Below are 21726 nucleotides of genomic sequence, written 5' to 3'. Positions count from 1 at the left end.
GCATACAAACATATGAATAATGAAGGTTCCAGAAAAAGAAAAGAGAAAGGATAAACACTTGAAGAAATAATGGTTGAAATCTTCCCAAATTTTATGAAAAATATTAACCTACATATTCAAGGAGCTTAACAAACTACAAGTAAAATAAACTCAGAGAGACCTATGCCTATTCATACCATAGTCATACTGACAAAATTGACCGAAGACACAGAAAGAATCTTGAAAGCAGCAAGAGAAGAGAGAACAGCCATGGACAAAGGATTTCAATCAGACAGCCAATTCTCATAGAAGCCATGGAGTTCAGAAGACAATGGATGGCATCTTCCAAGTGTTGTAATAAAAAGACTATCAACTAGGAATTCTACATCCAGATAAACTGTCTTTTAAAAATGAAGACATTAAGCCATTTCCAGATAAACAAAAAAATGAGAGAATGTGTTACTATCACATACTAAATAGTAGCCTTTAAGCTAAAATGAAAGAAGTCTGAAAAATAGTTCAAATACACACATAAAAATTATGAGCACTGTTAACGATAAGTACACAGTTATTATGAAAGACAGCATAAGCATATTTTTGTTTATAACTCTTCTCCTTTTTTAAAAGACAAAAGCATAAGGCAGTATTATAAAACTGTATTGAAGACTTTATTAAGACGTCATTTATGAGAATAATAGCACAAAGCACAAGAGATGAGACAGACATATATTGAAGCAAACTTTCTGAATACCCTTGTAATTATTATTAACTTAAGTTACTAACCAAATTATATTGAGTCTAATTATAATTCCAAAAGTGACCACAAAGAAAATAACTCAAAAACTACAATAAAAGAAGCAACAAGGAAATTTAAAATGTACATTAGAAAATATTTAGCACAAAGGAAGGTAAGAATCAAGGAATAAAGGAACAAAAAAGACATGGAATATAAAAAACAAAGACCAAATGGCAAAATTAAATTCTACCTTATCAGTAATATCACTCAGTGTTAATAAATTAAACATTCTAAACAAAATAAAGAAATTTGCAGTATTTTTTTTTTTATTTTTATTTTTTGAGATGGAATCTAGCTCTGTCGCCCAGGCTGGAGTGCAGTGGCACCATCTCGGCTCACTGCAAGCTCTGCCTTTCGGGTTCACGCCATTCTCCTGCCTCAGCCTCCCAAGTAGTTGGGACTACAGGCGCCCACCAACATGCCTGGCTAATTTTTTGTATTTTTAGTAAAGATGGGGTTTCACTGTGTTAGCCAGGATGGTCTTGATCTCCTGACCTCGTGATCCACCCACCTTAGCCTCCCAAAGTGCTGGGATTACGGGCATGAGCCACCATGCCCGGCCAGCAGTATAGATTTCTTAAAGGCTCTTAATATATGCTATCTAAAAGAAAAATACTTTAAAGACACGAGTAGGTTAAAAATAAAAGAATGGAAAAAGATGAGCCATAGAAGCAACAGCCAAAAGAAAGCTAGAGTGACTTTACCAATAAATTTCAAGACAAACGTTCTCACTAGAGACAAAGAAGGTCATTTATGTGCTAAACGTGTCAATCCATCAGAAGATACAATCATTATAAACATACATACCCCTGAAAACTGAATACTCAGGTGCATGAAGCAAAACTGACAGGAATGAAGGGAAAAATAAACAATTCAACAATAATAGTGCATTTTCAGCACCCCACTTTCAATAATGGACAGAATACTAGTCAGATGATCCAGGAGACTCGAAACAACACTATCAACCTAATAGGCATATGCAGAATATACCACAGAACAAGAGAATACACATTCTTCTTACATGCTCATGAAGTATTCTCCAGGATAGATCATATGCTCCGCCATGAAACACGTCTAAGTGAATTTAAACGGACTTGAATCACAGGAAGCATGTTTTCCAACCACAATGGAATTAAGTTAAAAAATAAATAATGGAAGGAAATTTGAGAAATTTGCATATGAGTGGAAATGCAATAGCATATGTATATTTTTTTCCTCATTAAATTTTTTTAATGGGTCTCAAAATTCTGTGACAAATTTTTGGTCAAGTTGTTTCCATTAAAAAGTACTGATTTTAAAAACTAATAACTTACAACTGCCACACGCAAAAAAGAAAACCAAAGTGGTCCACAAAACATTCTCCTTTCCTTCTGAAGATTTTACGATGCATTGTTATCATTAACCAGTCTTTTACTACTAAACTTAAATGGCCAATTGAAACAAACAGTTCTGAGATCTTTCTTCCACCACTGATTAAGAGTGGGGTGGAAGGTTTTAGGGATAATATTCATTTAGGCTTCTGAGCCTTCTGGGCAGACTTAGTGACCTTGCCAGCTCCAGCAGCCTTCTTGTCCACTGCTTTGATGACACCCACCGCAACTGTCTGTCTCATATCACAAACAGCAAAGTGACCCAAAGGTGGATAGTCTGAGAAGTTCTCAACACACGTGGGCTTCCCAGGAACCTTATCAACAATGGCAGCATCACCAGACTTCAAGAATTTAGGGCCATCTTCCAGCTTTTTACCAGAATGGCAATCAATCTTTTCCTTCAGCTCAGCAAACTTGCATGCAATGTGAGCTGTGTGGCAATCCAATACAGGGGCATAGCCAGCACTTATTTGGCCTGGATGGTTCAGGATAATCACCTGAGCAGTGAAGTCAGCTGCTTCCATTGGTGGGGTTTTTTGCTGTCACCAGCCACATTGCCACGATGAACATTCTTGACAGACACATTCTTGACATTGAAGCCCACACTGACCCCAGGAAGAGCTTCACTCAAAGCTTCATGGTGCATTTCGACAGATTTTGCTTCAGTTGTAATGTTGACTGGAGCAAAGGTGACCACCATACCGGGTTTGAGAGCACCAGTCTCCACTCGGCCAACAGGAAGAGTACCAATACCACCAATTTTGTAGACATCCTGGAGAGGCAGGCAAAAGGGCTTGTCAGTTGGACGAGTTGGTGGTAGGATGCAGTCCAGAGCCTCAAGCAGCGTGGTTCCACTGGCATTGCTATCCTTACGGGTGACCTTCCATCCCTTGAACTAAGGCGTGTTAGCATTGGGTCCAGCATGTTGTCACCGTTCCAACCAGAAATTGGCACAAATGCTACTGTGTCGGGGTTGTAGCCAATTTTCTTAATGTAAGTGCTGACTTCCTTAACAATTTCCTCATATCTCTTCTGGCTGTGGGGTGGCTCAGTAGAATCCGTTTTGTTAACACCAACAATTAGTTGTTTCACACCCAGTGTGTAAGCCAGAAGGGCATGCTCTCGGGTCTGCCCACTCTTGGAGATACTAGCTTCAAATTCACCAACACTACCAGCAACAATCAGGACAGCACAGTCAGCCTGAGATGTCCCTGTAATCATGTTTTTGATGAAGTCTCTGTGTCCTGGGGCACCAATGATAGTCACATAGTACTTGCTGGTCTCAAATTTCCACAAGGAGATATCAATGCTGATACCATGTTCACGCTCAGCTTTCAGTTTATCCAAGACCCAGGCATACTTGAAGGAGCCCTTTCCCATCTCAGCAGCCTCCTTCTCAAATTTTTCAATGGTTCTGTTGTTGATGCCACCGCATTTGTAGATCAAATGGTCAGTAGTGGTGGACTTGCCTGAATCTACATGTCCAATGATGACAATGTTGATATGAGTCTTTTCCTTACCCATTTTGGCTTTTAGGGGTAGTTTTCATGACATCTGTGTTCTGGCAGCAAACCCGTTGCGAAAAAAAAGCTGCAATAACATATTCGCAAATCACAATGGGTCAAAAAAAATCTCAAGGGAAATTCGAAAATATTTTGAGATTAATTAAAACAAAAACACAACATGCCAAAATTTATGGCTGCAGTGAAAGCAGTGCTTAAAAGGAAATTTATACCTGATTTCCTTTTATTTTACCCATAATATATTTTTGTTCTTTCTTACTTCTCAATAAAAGGAAATTAAATAAACTTTGTGTATTTTACTGCATATCATTAATTTTTTAAAAAGTTGAGACTATATTTCTCTGATTTAGTGCTCGTTATTCAGGGTAAGTGGCAAGGGCGAAAACTCCTTCCCCTTATATGGAGAATAATTTAATCTTTTGTATTATATCCTTTCTGTGTAACATTAGAAATTGAGAATGTTTTCCAGTTTCTAAATTTCAATACTTATTGGTATAATACAGAATTTTGGACCACTATTAATATGTTTACATTACATATACCTTCTATTTCAAAAAATATTTTGAAAAAATGTTTTAACTCTTAATACTTTTAGTACTTAACTTCAATTATTATATTTTCTGTAGTATTGAATCTGCTATGCACTGCCTCGCTCATTTTTTAGGATCTCAATCCATCTTTCCTAATCTCATCTTCTAATTTTTGAATTCTAATTTTTACTCTTAATTCTTTTAAATTCCCTAATTTTTTTTAACTAGGATTTTTAACTTGAAGTACTCTAAAAATTTCTATACTTTCTTTTAGTAAATCAATGTTTATGGAAACATCTCCTCTGATACTAAAGTGGATTTTTATCGGTTCTGTGGCTTTTCTCTTTTGGTTCCTTCCTAGAGATGTGGTTCCATGGTCATGATCAAGGGGGAGATAAAGAGTTAGTGGGCCGGTGCAGTGCCTCACACCTGTAATCCCAGCACTTTGAGAGGCCAAGACGGGTGGATCACCTGAAGTCAGGAGTTCGAGACCAGCCTGACTAACATGGTGAAACCCCATCTCTACTAAAAATACAAAAATTAGCCATACAAAAATTAGCCAGTCATGGTGGCACATGCCTGTAATCCCAGCTACTTGGGAGGCTGAGGCAGGAGAATCACTTGAACAGGGAGGTGGAGGTTGCAGTGAGCTGAGATAGCGCCATTGCACGCCAGCCTAGGCAACAAGAGCAAAACTCTGTCAAAAAGGAAAAAAAAAAAAAACTTATCAGTTGGCAAGAGGCCCTGCCAAGCCCAGATGGACAAGAAGCTGACACTCCCATCCCCTGTTAGATGGGCTTCTACTCCAGGGAACTCTTTCATCTGACCTTCCTGCTTGCCTTTCTCTCTGCACTAGCACTGAGGAGGTCAGAGATACCATGGAAACATCACCACTGTTTTCCTTGTAAAAGGCTCTGTTGTAGATAGGAAGTTGTCAGTCTTTGGTCACCCTCCACGTGCTCTCGATCAGCTGAAATTACTTAGTTCACAGCAGCCTGTGGTTGTTACTAAAAATCTGTTTCAAATGTGTTTCATATGAATTATATGTCTGAGGAAACAAGAAGAGATTCTATACTATTCCCCAACTTTGGAGTGGGATTAACATAAATAGGAAATAATTGCAGGGTAACAGAGGAGTGGGATCAGAACCCAGGAGCCTGGGCTGAGGTACTACTTTACAATGTGAACCCAAGGGAGTCAATTTCCTTCTCCAGATTTTCATTTTGAATGTGAATTTCATTTTCCAGATTTTCACTCACCATCTCCCATTTGACAAATTCAAAACGAAAATCGAGGAAAAAAGCTCTCCGGGTTTTTACTCACATGGATCTAAGCAGTTCAGACAGAACAAACCAACAATTGAACAAAAATCTTTTCAAGTGTTTTCCCTCATCTCATTTACTCTAGCCTCTGGGGGAGACTTCAGTCAGTTGTTGGTTCGTTGTATATGAACTAGATAGATCCGTGTGAATAAAAACCCAGAGCACTTTTTTCCTAGTGCTTCTGTCCTTATATGCCTCTGTGGCACCAATAGACGCCTCGGGCCAGGCCTTTGTTTCCAGCCTGTCACATAATCAAGCTCGTTATGAGTTGCCATTTGGACCTCACTACATATTTTCCAAAGTCTTTGAAGCCGTGAGTTCATTCATTTGGAGTTGCATCTCTAATTAAACTTTCAAAAGAGTCTACTGAAAAAAAGCATCCATGTATAATTGGAATTGAGCATTACTCGAAAGAGAATTCCAAGAAAGCCAGCTCAAGGGAAACACATTTTTATGCTCCACATATGGGCTTAAATTAAAGGACATGTTTCATTTTCCAAACCAATGGAAACCATATTTTGGCTTTAGAGATACATCAATGGCTTTTCACACGCTTACACAGTTGGATGATTTCAGACAGTTGTGACAGGAGAAAGAAATTTGTAAGAGAAATTCAAGTTGTAGCTGTAAATTATGACATTAAAACAGAAGTAAAACTATTTTAAAATTACATTTTAGGCAAAACATATAGTTTAAAGTGATATTAAAGTGGCTAAAGGAATAGACAGTTGTGTCAGGAGCCTTGGGTCCTCTGGACAGCTTGTGAGTGAGGATGTGGGCATATTTCTCAGCCCCTGCAGGCATTGATGTCCACGGGGTAGGAGCAAGATTTTCCTAAAGATGTCATAGGTAAGTTTTAAGGATCACATAGATAATATTTAAGTGAACATGTTTTGTTTTCCCTGTAGAAGGAACCAGGAGCTGCAGGCTCATCTCTTGTTTGGTCTCTGCCCAGGTTGCCTCACTCTATACCAATTTCCTTACCTGTGAATGGGGTATTGGATGAAACCATCCTTGAGCTTTTCCCACTTGAAAATCTGTGACTGTAAATCTAATCCAGGACAAAAGTCTCTTCTCCTCATTCTAAGATGAAGATATGAGTGAACAATTCTAAATTTGATTTTTATACATATGATTAGTGTCAAAGTAGCCATTTGCACTCTTAAGTACATCACCCCAGCCCAAGGCAGAGGAAAAGAAAGAGTTCTAGGCCTGGCAGCTCCAGCAGCCAATGTCATAGATTTCCAAATGATGCCAGTAAAAGCTGGAAATCCCCATAGAAATTATGTGGTTCAATTCTTTCACTCTGCAGATGAGGAAGCTAAGATACTAAACGCAGCAGAGATTTGTTCGAATTCATGTAGATGGTATGTGGGATAGCCGGGTCGGCCCCGAGGTTTTAAGATGCCAAACCCACCTACCACAGCCACCTCCCCTGGTATAAATGCCTGAAAAGGCCCATAGAGCGGGATGCAGGTCTGGTCCATATCTCTAAGCAAAAACCCTTATTCGTAATGGCAAATCTGAGAGGTTCCAGGCTAGCCCTAGAGAGAAAGAGACTTGACTCCTTCCAGACACCCATACCCTCCTGGCTCAGTCCCACCCAGCATCTAGACTCAGCTTAGAAGGCACTTTATCCAAGAAGATTTCTTGGCCCTAAATCTGAGATGGGTGAACTTTCATTGTGCATCAAGAATTCTTCAGTTTTCTGTATGTCACTCAATACACAGGTGATAACATATCTTCTTTTTTTTTTTTTTTTTTAACTTATTAGCACTAGCCACTAGACTGAACGCAAGCTCCTGGGTGGAATGGACAAAACAACTTTTAACTCCTTGCACCACCTGCACTTACACAGTTAAGTAAACACAAGTTAAAGGATAACTGACTTTAAAATGTATCCTGAAGGACACAGGCATGGACTGGGATGCTGGTAGAGTGGTTAGGAATGTGCTTTAGAAACACAACTTCTAAATACTCATGTTAGGAGGCGGAGAGCCAGGGAGGGCTTCGTTCTTAGAGCCATGGACTATTCCCGGAAGCCACGCTGCCACTGCCTCACTGCATTTTGGTCACCCTCATATATTCTGACATTTTGCTGAGAACCTCTTCCTGCCCCAAAACTTCAATCTCTGATAGGAATTGAGTTTATAAAACTAATTCTCAAGAAATGCATTTTGGAAAAATAGTTTGATTCACTGATTGCTTTTGGCCTCTGAGGAGCTACAGCAGACTGAGACTGTGCGTTAGTGTCCTTCTCTTTACAGGGCTGGATTCATCTTGACATTTTCTTTTTTTTTTTTTTTTTTGAGGCGGAGTCTCGCTCTGCCGCCCAGGCTGGAGTGCCTTCTTGACAAGAAAGAAACTGCACCATCTACTCATCCAAGAAACGCTTTCTGAGCACCTGGCTGCCACACAGCAGCCCTGTAAAAGTGATCTGGAAAAAGTAAATGCCATTAATGCTCTTCTTAGATCAATCCTTAGACGAGGGTCTGACCTAGCTTCAGACGTGAAACATTCCAGACCTGGAACAGTCAGCACACACTCGTGAGGGTAAAGATCAATGATTCCAGGTCCCCGTGTCTCACTGAGGCTCCGCTGTTTCTTTAAAGTCGATTCAAAGTCATGAGCTGTTTTCCCTTTGCATTTCAGTTACCCTGGTGATTCATATGTTGTGCTGTACGTTAGTGTATGGAAATGTCATTGCTAATGAACCTGGAAACAAAAACAATGGAGACAGGCCAAGCTCCAGTCGGAGCTACTGCCCAGGCATTTGTAGACGCACATGGAATAAATTCAGAAAAGGGAGCCATGGAGTTTACGTTGTGTTACTTCCTGAAAGAACTGCAAGACTGGCTCCCTGGATGGGCAGCTCTGGAGAGACCCCAGATGCCACATGCACTAAGTGTAGAACCTGCTTCTCCAGGTGTGATTCTGACTCCTAAAGATGAATAATGGATGCTGCAGCTTAGAGACACAGACTCAGAAGAATGAAGCCTCGAGAATAATTTTTGGCATGTATTTTGGCAGCTTGATATATTACTACAGAAGAAATTTCCAGAAAAAAACAATAAAGCATAATCAAACCGGGTGGTTTGGAGTGCTCTCCAGTGAAAAATTGCAGCAGTTAGGGCTTCAGCTGACAAAGGCAGTATAAAATGTTGCTGCTATTGGTAGCAGGTAGGACCTTATGAAAGCAAGATTGTGATTTTGTTTGTTTCCTTATTGCACCAGGAAAACTAGGGAATATCCATTATTAGTGAAAAATCATTTTTATGCTGCATTTCAATTGGCTTTGAAGTCAAGTAAATTTCTTAGAGCAAAATGATCAACCAATCTCGTAAATTGTGTGCATGAATGTGTGTGTATAACCCATCGAATCAATCAAAGACACAAAATTATCTGCCCAAAATAGCATGGGAAACGGGCCTTCACTGGCAGCAAGCACACCTTGTCTTTGGTCTTTGAGCTGGTTGATGGCCAGTGGAGAGGCAGCCACTCCAGTAACAAGAGAAGAACATTGCGTTGCAAGGCCAGGACAGCATTGCCAGCTCTCCCCTACTCTTTCCTCTATCTGCAAAAGGGCCTTGCTCAATTGCATCCAGAGACTTTATAAACTAAACTTTATAAACTATACATAAATTGTATTTGATATAGTATTTTATAACCAGGTAAAATCTTATTTATGCAAGTTTTATTCATTCATTCATTCTTCCTATCGTCATCTAAAGAAAACTTCCTCTGAGCCACTGCTGTACTAGAGGCTGAGGAAGAGATAACAAAACAAGGGTCCTTATTCTGCTTCAACAAATGTTTTATTTTTAAAACCCCTAATGTGATATCTGTCCATGTGTGTGTATATGTATACAGATATGCAATATCTCCATATCTATATATAGCTACACACACATACACATGCAAGCCAAACCTGAGAATAAAAGTTTCACTCTTATTCTACTGTTTCAGATATTCCCCCATCCTACCTGCACCCCCCATAGGATTCTGCTCTGTTGATGAAGTTCTTTGGTGAAACAGTTTGAGAACTGACAGCCACAATCTGTTCATTGAGAGCAATTTTCTGCTCAGCAAAGCACATCTTGCAGGATCTCTGGTCGACAACATGTTCAAATAGAAATGATCTTCTTTTCACTAATAACAAACCAGATCTACTATTTCCACAAGAAGTATTTTTCCCACTTAAAAAGCATCTGATCTGTTTGATAGGAGTGTGGGGTCTTCAGTTTAATGGAGTTGCATCAAATAACCTAAGGGCATAAAAGTTTGACTTATTTTATTAATAACCAACTAATGGTGTCAAACTTTTCTTGTAGCAGATGTTTATAAAGTCCAAAGACGTGTGATTCAAAAGCAACTCATGACAATCTATTAGAACTTTTCTCACGCATTATTATTCAAGCTTATGATTATAATAAAATAATTGAGTAATTTTAACAAATAGTCAGATGGCTTTTTAAAATTATTCTATATGGACTGAGAAATGCCTTCTGAAGCATTTTTGCAAAAGGGACAAAATGTTACATATTGCCAAAGTAGCAAAATTAAAACAGAAAACAAAAAGAAAATAAGTTTGTGATGCAGATTTGTGATAAACGTTTGATGTAAAAAAGCTCTCACAAATCAAGAAGGGAAAGATAACTGTCCTAGCAGAATCATAGGCGAAGTGTAGAAATAGGCTGTCCACATGGCCAGCACACATTGGAGAAATTGAGGCCCACTTATTATCAAAGATGCACATAAAAATGAAATCTTTTTTATTTAGCTAAGCAAATTGGTATAGAGTGAAAAAGGAATAAAGTCTAACGTATGAAAACAAAAATGCATTCTCGGATACTACGTGTTTAAAGGGACACAAATTGGCACAGGCTTTCTGGGTGGACATTTGTTAATGCAGCATCTGAAACCTTAAATTCAAGTGTACTTTCTCATTGCAAATTTACATTTTTGGAAGTTTTCCTAAAGATATATTCAGAAGTGTTCATAAAAGTACAGCAGTACATTTAGGCAAAAATTTACTATTTATAATTTTAATAGAAAAAAATGACAACATAAATTTTCCAAATGAAAAAGCAATGTTAAATTATGATATGGTAAGTGTCAAAGTAGCAGATACGCATTCTCAGTCTATGAATGCATATACAAAAATATGCACACACATCAGGGGGTGCATGAATCCTCGAGTGTCTGTTCAATCCCCAAATCCCAAAAATATTTATCGACTTTGGAAGAAGTATATAATATATTGCTAAATAAAAAATAAAATCAAGCTAAAAAAGAATATGTTGGCATGATACAAGTTCATAAAATACCTATATCTATATAAGTGTGTGCAGAAAATTTCAGTGGCAGATTCCTAAGAACCCAGCTCAAGCTGTTGTATAAAACAGAGACTCTCAGGGCATTAACCGCAAGTCCAGAGCCACGAGTGGATTGAGAACTGTTGGTCCAGGAACTCAAGAGATTTTTAAAGATTCCGGTTTTGGTAACTTCCAGCATTGCTGCACATAATGTCAGACTCATCGCTAGATACCAAACAAGTTGTAGAATTCCCAGTGTTGTTTTTATTCCTTCATATGCAGAGGGAAAAGTGAGCATGCCTTCATTCAACACCTGCCAAGTGCAAGCTAAGTAGGTATGTCACTTGCCCAGCCAAGAACCGTAGACTCAGGGAAAGCCACGCTCTGCTAAGCATTTGCCTGGTCCTTGAGCTTCCCACTGGCATGGGATGGCATTATGGGTTGACTTGTGTCCCCTCCAGCTCCAGAAGTCCTAACCCCCAGTGTGACCTTATTTAGAAATAGATTGTTGCAGACGTAATTAGTTAAGAAAAAAATCATGAAGGTAGCCACTAATCTATCGTGACTGTGTCCTTATGAAATGGAAAAACCTGGACCCAGGCACACTTAAAGGAAGGCCATGAGAAGAGACACAGGGAGAAGATGGCCACCTACAAGCCAAGAAGAGAAGCCTGGAACAGATCCTTCCCTCAGTCTCACAAGAAACCAGTTCTGCCAACATCTTGATCTCAGACTTCCGGCCTCCACAACTGGGAGAGAATACGTATTTCTTCTGAAGCTGTTCCGTCTGTGGTAGTTTGTTCTGGCAGCCCCGAGAAATGAATGCGGCTGGGATCACTGTGATTACCTGAGGTCAGACTGTGTGCTCCAAGTTGCACATGCACAGGCATCACCTCACGAGTTTGACAGAGTGCAGATTGCTGGGTCCCACCCGCAAAGTGTCAGATTCCCAGTGCAGGGGGAGGTGGAGAGCCTGCATTTCTAACAAGTTCCCTGTTGATGCTGCTGCCGCTGCCTTCAATTCAATGCAGCCTATCCCAGGAGTGGAGTCAATGCCAGAGGATGGGTGTGTCAAGAGCAACATCACCCACCCTGGTGTGGATGACAGGCACAGATATGGCTATAAACACCGCTTAACAGAGGCAGGCAGGTTGCCGTTATTTGGAGGCTTTCCCATTTTGTGCACGTGTTCTTTTTTTCCTCCATGTTTAATATACAGTTTTCAATTTAAAAATTAAACTAATATAACAAAAAGTGCATAATTGTTAAAGAAAGTAAGCAAACTCTTCAATCTAAATCAATATGAGAAAATTAAGAAACTAATGATAGACTAGACTTACCTCTCCTTTCCCAGTGTCTCCTTTAGAAGGGAAGCCAAGGGGCATGGTATCTTCATTTTCTAATCTCTCTCAATGAACAGTGAATTCAGTGGGGTGGAATTCACTGGGGTGGCAGCTCTGTAAATCTTGTTAAGAGATTTCCAGTAATGCCAGACTGAATGATTTGAACCAACTTTTTCATGGAACCAAAATAGAGAAGATAAACAGTTTTTCTTTATTTTTTGGATTTTGTCGATTTAACATATTCAAGGAAATAAATAAAACATAAGATAAAGAAAGTTGGCCAAGAAGAGAAACTTATAAAAAGAACTTAGCAGCATTCAGAGTCATTCACAGTTTAAAAGGGTTCTCTTGGCCAGCTGCAGTGGCTCACGCCTGTAATCCCAGCACTTTGGGAGGCCGAGGAGGGCAGATCACCTAAAGTCGGGAGTTTGAGACCAGCCTGACCAACATGGAGAAACACTGTCTCTACTAAAAATACAAAATTACCCAGGTGTGGTGGCGCATACCTGTAATCCCAGCTACTTGGGAGGCTGAGGCAGGAGAATCACTTGAACTCGGGAGGCGGAGGTTGCGGTGAGCCAAGATCACGCCATTGCACTCCAGCTTGGGTAACAAGAGTGAAACTCTGTCTCAAAAAAAAAAAGGGAGTTACCTTATACATCCTGAGTCTCCAGTCCCAGCAGGTTTAGGATACTGGACTGGAAAGTAAGGAAAACTGAAATGAGAAGAAAATCTCAAACTGGGTGCAGTGGCTCACACTTGTAATCCCAGCACTTTGGGAGGCTGAGGCGAGTAGACCACGAGGTCAGGAGTCCGAGACCAGCCTAGCCAAGATGGTGAAATCCCGTCTCTACTAATAATACAAAAATTAGCCAGGCACTGTGGCAGGCACCTGTAATCCCAGCTACCCAGGAAGCTGGGGCAAGAGAATCGCTTGAACCCGGGAGGCAGAGGTTGCAGTGAGCCAAAATCATGCCACTGCACTCTAGCCTGCGCGACAGAGCAAGACTCTGTTTCAAAAAAAGAAAAAGAAAATCTCTTAATGGACACACTAATTCTAAGAGTGAAAGGTACTGACACTCCAAGATTCTATGTGACTTACGCATACACATGCATATCCACAGATACTTGTTTCCCAGTGGATTCACAGCCAAGACTGCCAGAGAGGGAGAGATCAGAACCCAAGGGGCCAAGTCATAGTCTGCAAGGAGGACCCTAAGCAAGGAACCCCTCCCTACTGCTCCTCCTGCCACAGGCACTACTAGGGCCTGGCCAAGAGTATGAAGCTACAAGATGTCGTAATTCACAGGTTTCCAGCTCCAAAGAGAGAAACATAAAGACTAATATTTCATATGTGCCACACCAAGAAGAAAATAAACCTTTCACCTGGATCCCACTTCCTGGATCACAGAGGTCTGAGTCAGGCAGACCAAGGCAAACCCTGGTTCTTCTCTCACTAGCAAATTCTTCAACTTATTGGAGCCTCTGCTTGCTCAGCTCTAAAATGAGGTTTGTACTGGTCCCTAATTCACAGTGTTGGTGACAGGATTACCAATAGTATGGGGAAAAAAACAAACAGCATGGAAAGAGCTCAGCATGATGGGCACCATGGGCATATGGTGAGTTTCAGTTAAAGGTGGTTATCATGATGATAGGCAGTTCCCGACAAAGGGCAGCCACAGAGAAACAACAGTTTCAGAAAGAAGGCATCTGTGTGAAGGCTGGCATCATTGAACATCATGTGAGATACTGACTATCTTGCACATCCACCTGAATTTATCACCAGACTTGATCCCTCCATAATAAACAGAGAATTCATCATTTTTGTGGTTCCTTTGTTTCTCAAGTCCAATGAGGTTTCTCATGCTGCTACATTTTTTTTTACAAATCAAATCCTAAAATTATTTGCAGATTTGAATGAACTGTATCCAGAATTATAGCAGTTGGACCAATAAAAATGTGCACACCCTCTACCACAGTTCTTGTCTTAATTTGGTGGATTTTCCCTGGAATGTCAAAACCATTTCAATATGAGAGTTTCTTTGCATTTAGAACTGCCTTCTTTCACAGTTCTCAGGAAATATTCTGGAGAAATCAGAGGAATGTGAAACCCAAGATACCCTTGTTACACTCTCCAAAACCTACTCATTACCCATGGCAGAAATTCAAATCTACCAGACAATTTGTCTGACGGGGCATGTGTGAACTATGAGACACAGGAACAGTCCCAAGTCAAGAGTTCGTGAATTAGTCTGAAAATTTTATAAACTCATAGCAACATCATCCATTTACGAACATTTATAAACTCATAGCAACATCATCCATTTACAGAGTCATTTGCAATTCATCAAGCACTTTTGCAACATCCTAATGAAAACACTGATAATAATAAAACAACTTATTTTCACATAAACCTTTAGATTAAAAAAATCTTCCACACGATTTACCTTCTTTCATCTTCAAAATGCTGCAAATCACTTGACATTATTATCTCTATTTTTCAAATAAGAAAATGAAGACATGGAGAAGTTAAGTAATATGCCTGCAGTCTGGAGGAGGAAGTAAAGATACAATTCTAGGTTTGGCATTCCAAACACCATGCTTTTTCCTCTATGTTACATTGTCGGACATAAATTTATCTCCAGTAATCTTCAAGGGTGGGTATTAGAGCTATCCATCAGAACTCTGATGTGGAGAAGGAATATTACAGCATAAAGAGCAGAGTTTGTCAAAACAGCGTCTCTGTCAGTCCTGTCATTGAACCACATGAGAAAAACTAACCCATCAACTGGAGCTTTGCAGAAGGTCTGGTCACCTGCAGGCTGAGGTCTTAAAGAGGAAAAGTGCCCAGCCCCTGGTTGACTTAACCTTACCACACTTTGAATGTCTTGCTATTATTACACACCACGTTTGGGAGAGAAGGGAGACAGCCCCTCCCCTGCCTCACCACATGACTGTCAACGGTCCTTACACACATTTGACCAGCTGCAGGGTGCCCAGGCTCCATATGTGGTAGCTGTCCTTGGCTCATTTCTCTCCTTCACATCCCAGATCCTGTCATCAGCAAGCCCTGACACCTCTACTTCCAAGAGATAACTGAAAACAACCACATCCGCTGTTAACTACTAGCCCAACCTGTCCTAACTGCTGGCCTAAACTGCTGTGAGAGTCCCTAACCTGTCCTCCTGCTTTCTTGCTGTGAACTGTTCTCCACAAAGCACCAGGGCGCTCTCTCTAATGGCTTCCCACTTCAATCAGTAAAACCCAAACTCCTTCCTGCACAAGCCCCTCCCTCACAGGTCTCCCTACCCAATTCTCCACCTGCTCCTTCCCAGTCAGCCGAACTAGACTTCTGTGTTTTCCTCTAATCCAAGCTTCTCAGCATGTGGAGCAATGCCAGCAGAGAGTCCAACAAAGAATGTAGATTCTCGGGCCCTAACCCAGATCTGCTGAGTCTAAACCTGGGGTAGAGGTTCAGAGTTTTACCAAGGCCCCAGGGGATAATGAGGCAGCAAAGTATGAGAGTCACTGACCTTATCCAAATGTACTCTCAGTGTATTCCTGCCTCAGGGCCTTTGGTGTTTCTGTTCCCTCTACTTAAAATGCTCTTCCCACCAGTTTGGCACCTGTCTGACTTCTCTTGAGTCACTTCTGAAAATATCTTAAGTATTTACTTGGAGTTTTTTGTTGTTGTTGTTTATTTTCTGCTTTCTCACACTCAGAGAGAGCATAAACTCGATGAAAAAAGGGCCACAGTCCTGCTTGCCACTATATCCCTGGAAGAGCACAGGGCACAGAGTACACCTTCAGCACCTCACTGAGTAGACGCGTGAACATTGGAGCACCTGGTCAGCCACGTGATGGTAAGTTTCTCATTTCACAGATGAGAAAGTTAAGGTTCATAGGAAGTAACAGGTTAGTCTTTGGTCCAAGTAGAAAAGCTGGAACTTGCACATCCCATTTCCATGCACTTCCTTCTGTATCACATGAAAAAGCCACTTAAGGAGGCACCTTATCTTCTGTCCAGACTCAAAGCAGTATTATCAAGTCCGATTTCTGAAAACACTCTACATACTCTGTCATCAACAGTCTGGGTCCCGTGCTCAAGATGCACAAGTTACGAACACCTGCATGTCATAGAAAGCCCACCCCATTCCAGTTAATGGATCTGACCAAAGAGGCTAACTCTCGTGTCCTTACCCAATAAGAGCCATTCTTTTGGGTTAAACAGTATACTTTAAGTCTCTGCAAATACAGAAAGGAAACAGGAAAAACAGTTTACAAAATGGTATTGGCTAATTGGTTGGACTTGGCCCTGGCATTCAGATGAGCCAGAAGTAGCACATAAAAGGCTTTAAACATTTTTATGCTTTGATCACATTGTGATATTAACTTTGGCTTACTTTTCCATTTTTAACATCCTTATTGATCCTGCCCCATTACAACTACTATTTTTCTTTCTTAACTTTAAAAGCATTGACTCTTTTCAGGAAACAAACAAACAAACAAAATACCTAAATTAAGGTCCTTCAGAGAAAGAATTACTTAAAAAGCTAAAATTGTGCCTTGGGAACTTGCCTTTGTCCAACACTACAAACGTTTTGACGTAATCCTAATTCCCCTATAGAATTTTCCTTGGTCGTCTCAAGCTCACACTCAAATTCTGCTCTAATGAATTGAAATCTGAGAATTCAATGACTACAGATCATTTGTTCCCACACTTAAGGATTTCAAGCTCCGAACAGCTGGATTTAAATTGCCTGTGCATTTTCTTCCAATTGCATTATCTTTTTTCCTGGATCCAAGTTACTGTATGCCTTTATTTTCTACACTTGAATACAAATTAACAAAATAATAATAATTAGTGGTACCAACAGGGACTAAAATTTGAAATGACATTTTTATCTAATTATGGCTCACTAGAGTTTACAAAAGGAGAATCATATATTTACAATCTTATTCATTGATTTTATGGCCTAATTTTCTCTAGCTATTTCAGAGACCCTGAAAAAATCATATAAAGCATATGTAGAAAAAGTGTATACATGTTTAGCAAAGAAAATTAAGTCTGCATGTTGTTATGTGGTCTGGCCAAGGAAAGAAGAAAGAAGGCACAAATTACCCATGTTAGGACTTTACTCGGAGGCCATCTGTGCCATGCGAATGTTACAGGAGATACAGGGAGAACTTCAAGCTAAAGATGCCTCCTAACTTTACAGCCAACTTTTTGGGGTAGAAAATAAGTCTTTTCATCATCATATTCCCAGACTCCAGTGGGGCACCTGATGCTCAGTGGACATCAGAAGCAGTGTGTCAAACTGAAATGATTCCCTCCAGCCTCCAATTTCTCAACCTATGGTAATGGTGCCTATAATAATGCTGGTGGCTGACCTATTTTTACAAGGTGAGTGAAGTTTTGGAGATTTCAAGCTGTGACATGTACTGACACTAATTGACAGTTCTGTTCACCGTGTTTCTGAGCTTGGAGAAAACCTCTAATTGTTGGCAACAGCCTGCAGACTCTGCCACCCTCCCCATGGTTCCTCAGTCTGTGTCCTGCTCTTTGTTTCTGTTGCAGCTGCTTTTGACCCCTCTCAGCTGCACAGTGGCATCGGCTCCTCTTTTGTCTCAGCGTCAAGCTTTTCCCAGCTAGACTCTGTGCTCCACAGAGTTGCAAAGGCTAGACCTATCTCCCTGACATGCCTTAAGACAACTTGCATGTTCTGACACTAAATGGCATTTCCACATTTGTCTGTGGCCACCCCAGACCCCCTTGCTTTTCCTCACTGTGTAGTTGAAAGTTTAAAAGGCCTAGTTTCCCAAGAAAGTCCTGAGACATAAACATCTCTCAGGCTGCAGTCCCTACTCTGAACTAGAAAAAATATATATATTGTGCTGTGGACAAAAACATGTTCCAAGATGAATGTGGTTTTTCAGGACCAAGAACAATGATGGAGCAAGGTCAAAGGCCCTACCACAAAGTCAGAAATATTTAATGAATTAAATGCTGCAGCCAGTCAGTGGGAAAGGGAGAAACGACTGTGTTAATTTTTTGATGCTACAAAAGAGAAGTATGCATTTTCAAGGATTCTTGTATATGTATATAAATGCATATTTCATGACTTGAAGGACATACATCGAGTATTTTAGCTTGAAGGTCTATACATGAGTAAAGAATATAGAATTGGAAACATTTTCAAAAATGGAAATTGCAGATCATTCCACTGATGACAATAGTCATTAAATAAAGGATGTTTTATATTAATTTTCTATAATTGAAGTTAAAAATATATTAAACATCAAGGAAAAATGGCAGACTAGAAAATCCCCAATCTTCTTTCCTCCACAAAAGCAACTAATGAACTTACAAAAACTGTCAGAACTCTGCAGAACTCTGGAATCTAGTCAGAAACTTACAACAACCAACGAGATGCTTAAGAAGCAGCCACTGTGTTGTGGTAAAAGACTGTAGTGACATTTGAAATCACCCTCCCGCCAGCCTGCTGCCCCGGATCAGTGGTGGTCATGAAGACTCCAGCCCATGCTCATGGTGCATGTTGCTGGTGCCAGAGGAAGCAAAACAAACCTTATTCTCAAACAATTGTGATGTCTTCTCCAGCCTGATGCGGGGAGGTCCCTGAAACACTAGCACAAAAGCTGGCCTTGGTTTCATTAGACTCAGAGAGTTCCCAGGGCTGTGGCAGCCTTCTGGACAGCATTTTCCAAAAGCATTTAAAGGCACAAATATAGGCTGTGGAAGCCTAGGGCAAGGGATAACAATCAGGACAGGTAACAGACAGATCACAAAGCCTGAGAAGCAAGAGGCTGGCAAATGAGACATATGGGGAGATAGCAGCTTTTGAGAGCTACACTGTATGCTTGGCAATAAGGAAAGCGATGCACATTCTCTGGGCTAGATGTGTGCTTACAAAAGGTCCTCGGGAGGTCCTAAGGTTATCTGGCTTTCAACTCCAGCATACCTTCATGCTAACAGGAAGTGTAGGCTGAGGCAGAGTTGTAAATGGCCTAGCTAGGCATTGAAGGAGTGCCCCCACAGACAGCCAATCTGCAATGACCAGGAGAATGTGCATTCTGAGCATGTAAGGAAACTCAAAAAACCTAGCTGACCACTAAGATAATGGAATGCAGACTTCAGCAACCACAACAGAAAATATAGGCTTTAGGGGAAAAGTTCAGAAAATCATGAAACAAGCAAGCAAGCAACTACCCACAACAAGCAGCAACAACAAACTTCAGGGAAGGGAAAGAGCCTGGTTTGTAAACTTGCCATGTTACAATATTCAGAGCATCCAGTTTTCACTAAAATGTATGAGGCATGCCAAGAAGCAAGAAAGTATGGCCCAGTCATGAAGAAAAAAATAAATGAATAGAAATGATTCCTGCAGAAACCCAGGCATCAGCCTTACTAGACAATGACTTTAAATCAACTGTCTTAAATATGCTCTAAAAAGCATATTTTTAGAAGAACCATAGACAAGGAACTAAATGAAATCAGAACAATGTCTTGGCAAATGGAGAATATCAAGAAAGGGTTAATTATTATAAAGTTGAATAAAATAGGAATTCTGGAGATTAAAAGTGCAATCTGAAGTTGTAAAATTTACTAGAGAGGTCCGACGGCCGATTTGAGCTGACAGAAGAAATACTCTGTGAACTTGAAGATAGGACAATTGAGATTATCCAACCTGAAAAGCAGAAAAAGAAAAGAATGAAGAAAATGGGCAGAACCTAAGAGCACTTTGGGACACCATCAAGCATACCAAAAATAAATTAGTGATGAGTGTGAGGAATTATAGGGACATTCCAGGGGCAAAGACTCAGAATGAGATTGTTCATTATGGGAAAAACACCAGAATTCCTGAACGCATTTCCTGGTCTTGGCTGTTCCTAACCTGGTCCATCTCAAAGAGCCTTGTCTGGGGGAAGTACTATATCATAAACCAGTGTTTCTGGATTAGAATCACCTGTAGAATTTGTCAAAAATACCAATCAGTGGGCCCTGCTCTCAACAAATCTATAGGTTTGAGGCTTTCTTTTGAAACCTGTTACAATAAATAAATAAATAAACACAACTTGTAGCACCTCTCCCCTGTTGAATTAAACAATAAGAAGAGAAGTATCAATTTAAGAACAGATGGTCCTAATAAACACTAAACATTATTGGTGATGGTATATCTTTGGATTGGCCAAAGCAGAACTATGGATTCCCATCAAAATATAGGTCCTTGAGCTCTGTGCCTTGGCCCCACCCTCGGAGACAGGCGTTAGATGATTGTTGAAAAGAGAGAGATGTGAGACAGACAGGTGGACAGCTAAAGCTACCTGGAGCTGACCCTTTTCCCTTCCTAGTTGGCCTTCCTGGTATTCCTGCTATAGAAAGTCATTAAAAAGTAAGACATTTTCTCCTCTTGAAGTAGTAAGCAGTTGTAACCATTGCATTTGATTTGAGCAAATCCACATAAGTAAAAATGATTCCACATAATCTAGAAGGAAGGAAACAGGTCAAATGCAAAAGATCTTAAGCTAGTCCCTTAGCAACTGGGCTAGAAATACTCTTGAATAGAGACTCCTTGGGAAAACCAGCCACCTTTCCTGTACAGCTCCTTTCCTGAACAGCCTTTCTTTAATACCTCTTCTAAGCCATCTCTGCCTCTACAGGTTCTTACTATTCTCCTGCCCCAAAGCCTTTTCAGTTGTATCTTTGTCTTCTCAAATTGTTACCCCATTTCTATTGCTAGAGTAAGAACATGAATCTATACTGTAGAATTACGTGTGTTTAGAAAACACAATGTGTAAACAAGAGAAAAAGTAGAAGAGAGGCCCTCCACCCCACAGGTAAGTAACCATTATTCCAGGACCTTAGACGTCTTGCAGTCATTATCCTTGCTCTTCAGTACTTACTCTCCATTCTTACATAATATCTGGAAGTCTCATAGGGATAAAAGTCTCCCACATCTTCCTCCAATCTATTTCTATCCACTGACAGCCCAGCCTCTTGATAAGCCAAACCAACCAAGTCAAAAAGAACATTGGATGCTCAGCTACCAACTTGTCTGGTCTGCATTTCAGTCCTGCCATTCTGGGATAAGAATTGAGTAACTTGGAGAGAACTCAGATTATCGCTAAGTTACTGACCTTTCTTTCCCTGGTTGTGCTCCTCCAATACATCCACTAGAAATGTTGCTTTATTCCCAATTCAAGGCTCCCAATGTTGCTGAAATAACACTTTTCCCAAATGGGGAAACCCATTTGTCTGACTGGTGAGAGGGCGCTTTTCTCTGATGGCACACTTTTTCTTTTCAGCACTTTCTGTTCTCTAACTCCAGCTGCTGCTGGATAGGTTTGTAAGCCATAAAACTCACTTTCCAAAAATAGGTTTCTGCTGACCTCCTGGCTCTAAATATTTCCACTGCCTTTAAAACACACCATGGTGGGGACTGCCAGCCTTCTTCCAAATGAGAGCAATATGTACCCCCACTGCAATGAGAACCTATAGGCCCCATCAGAATTAGCTTTTCTGATGCCCA

General features: G+C 40.4%; 1 pseudogene across 1 annotated transcript; it reads right to left on the bottom strand.

Moving 5' to 3' along the window:
- Positions 1-1990: 1990 nt before the first annotated feature.
- Positions 1991-3846, bottom strand: LOC101025354 (annotated as a pseudogene). The gene has a single exon (XR_160322.5). The product of XR_160322.5 is annotated as an elongation factor 1-alpha 1 pseudogene (transcript).
- Between the last annotated feature and the right edge of the window lie 17880 nt (positions 3847-21726).

The sequence above is a fragment of the Papio anubis genome, chromosome 4 (assembly GCF_008728515.1).
Source record: "Papio anubis isolate 15944 chromosome 4, Panubis1.0, whole genome shotgun sequence".
Taxonomy (NCBI): domain Eukaryota; kingdom Metazoa; phylum Chordata; class Mammalia; order Primates; family Cercopithecidae; genus Papio; species Papio anubis.
The sequence above is the reverse complement of the archived record's forward strand: the minus strand, read 5'-3'. Positions and strand labels throughout refer to the sequence as shown.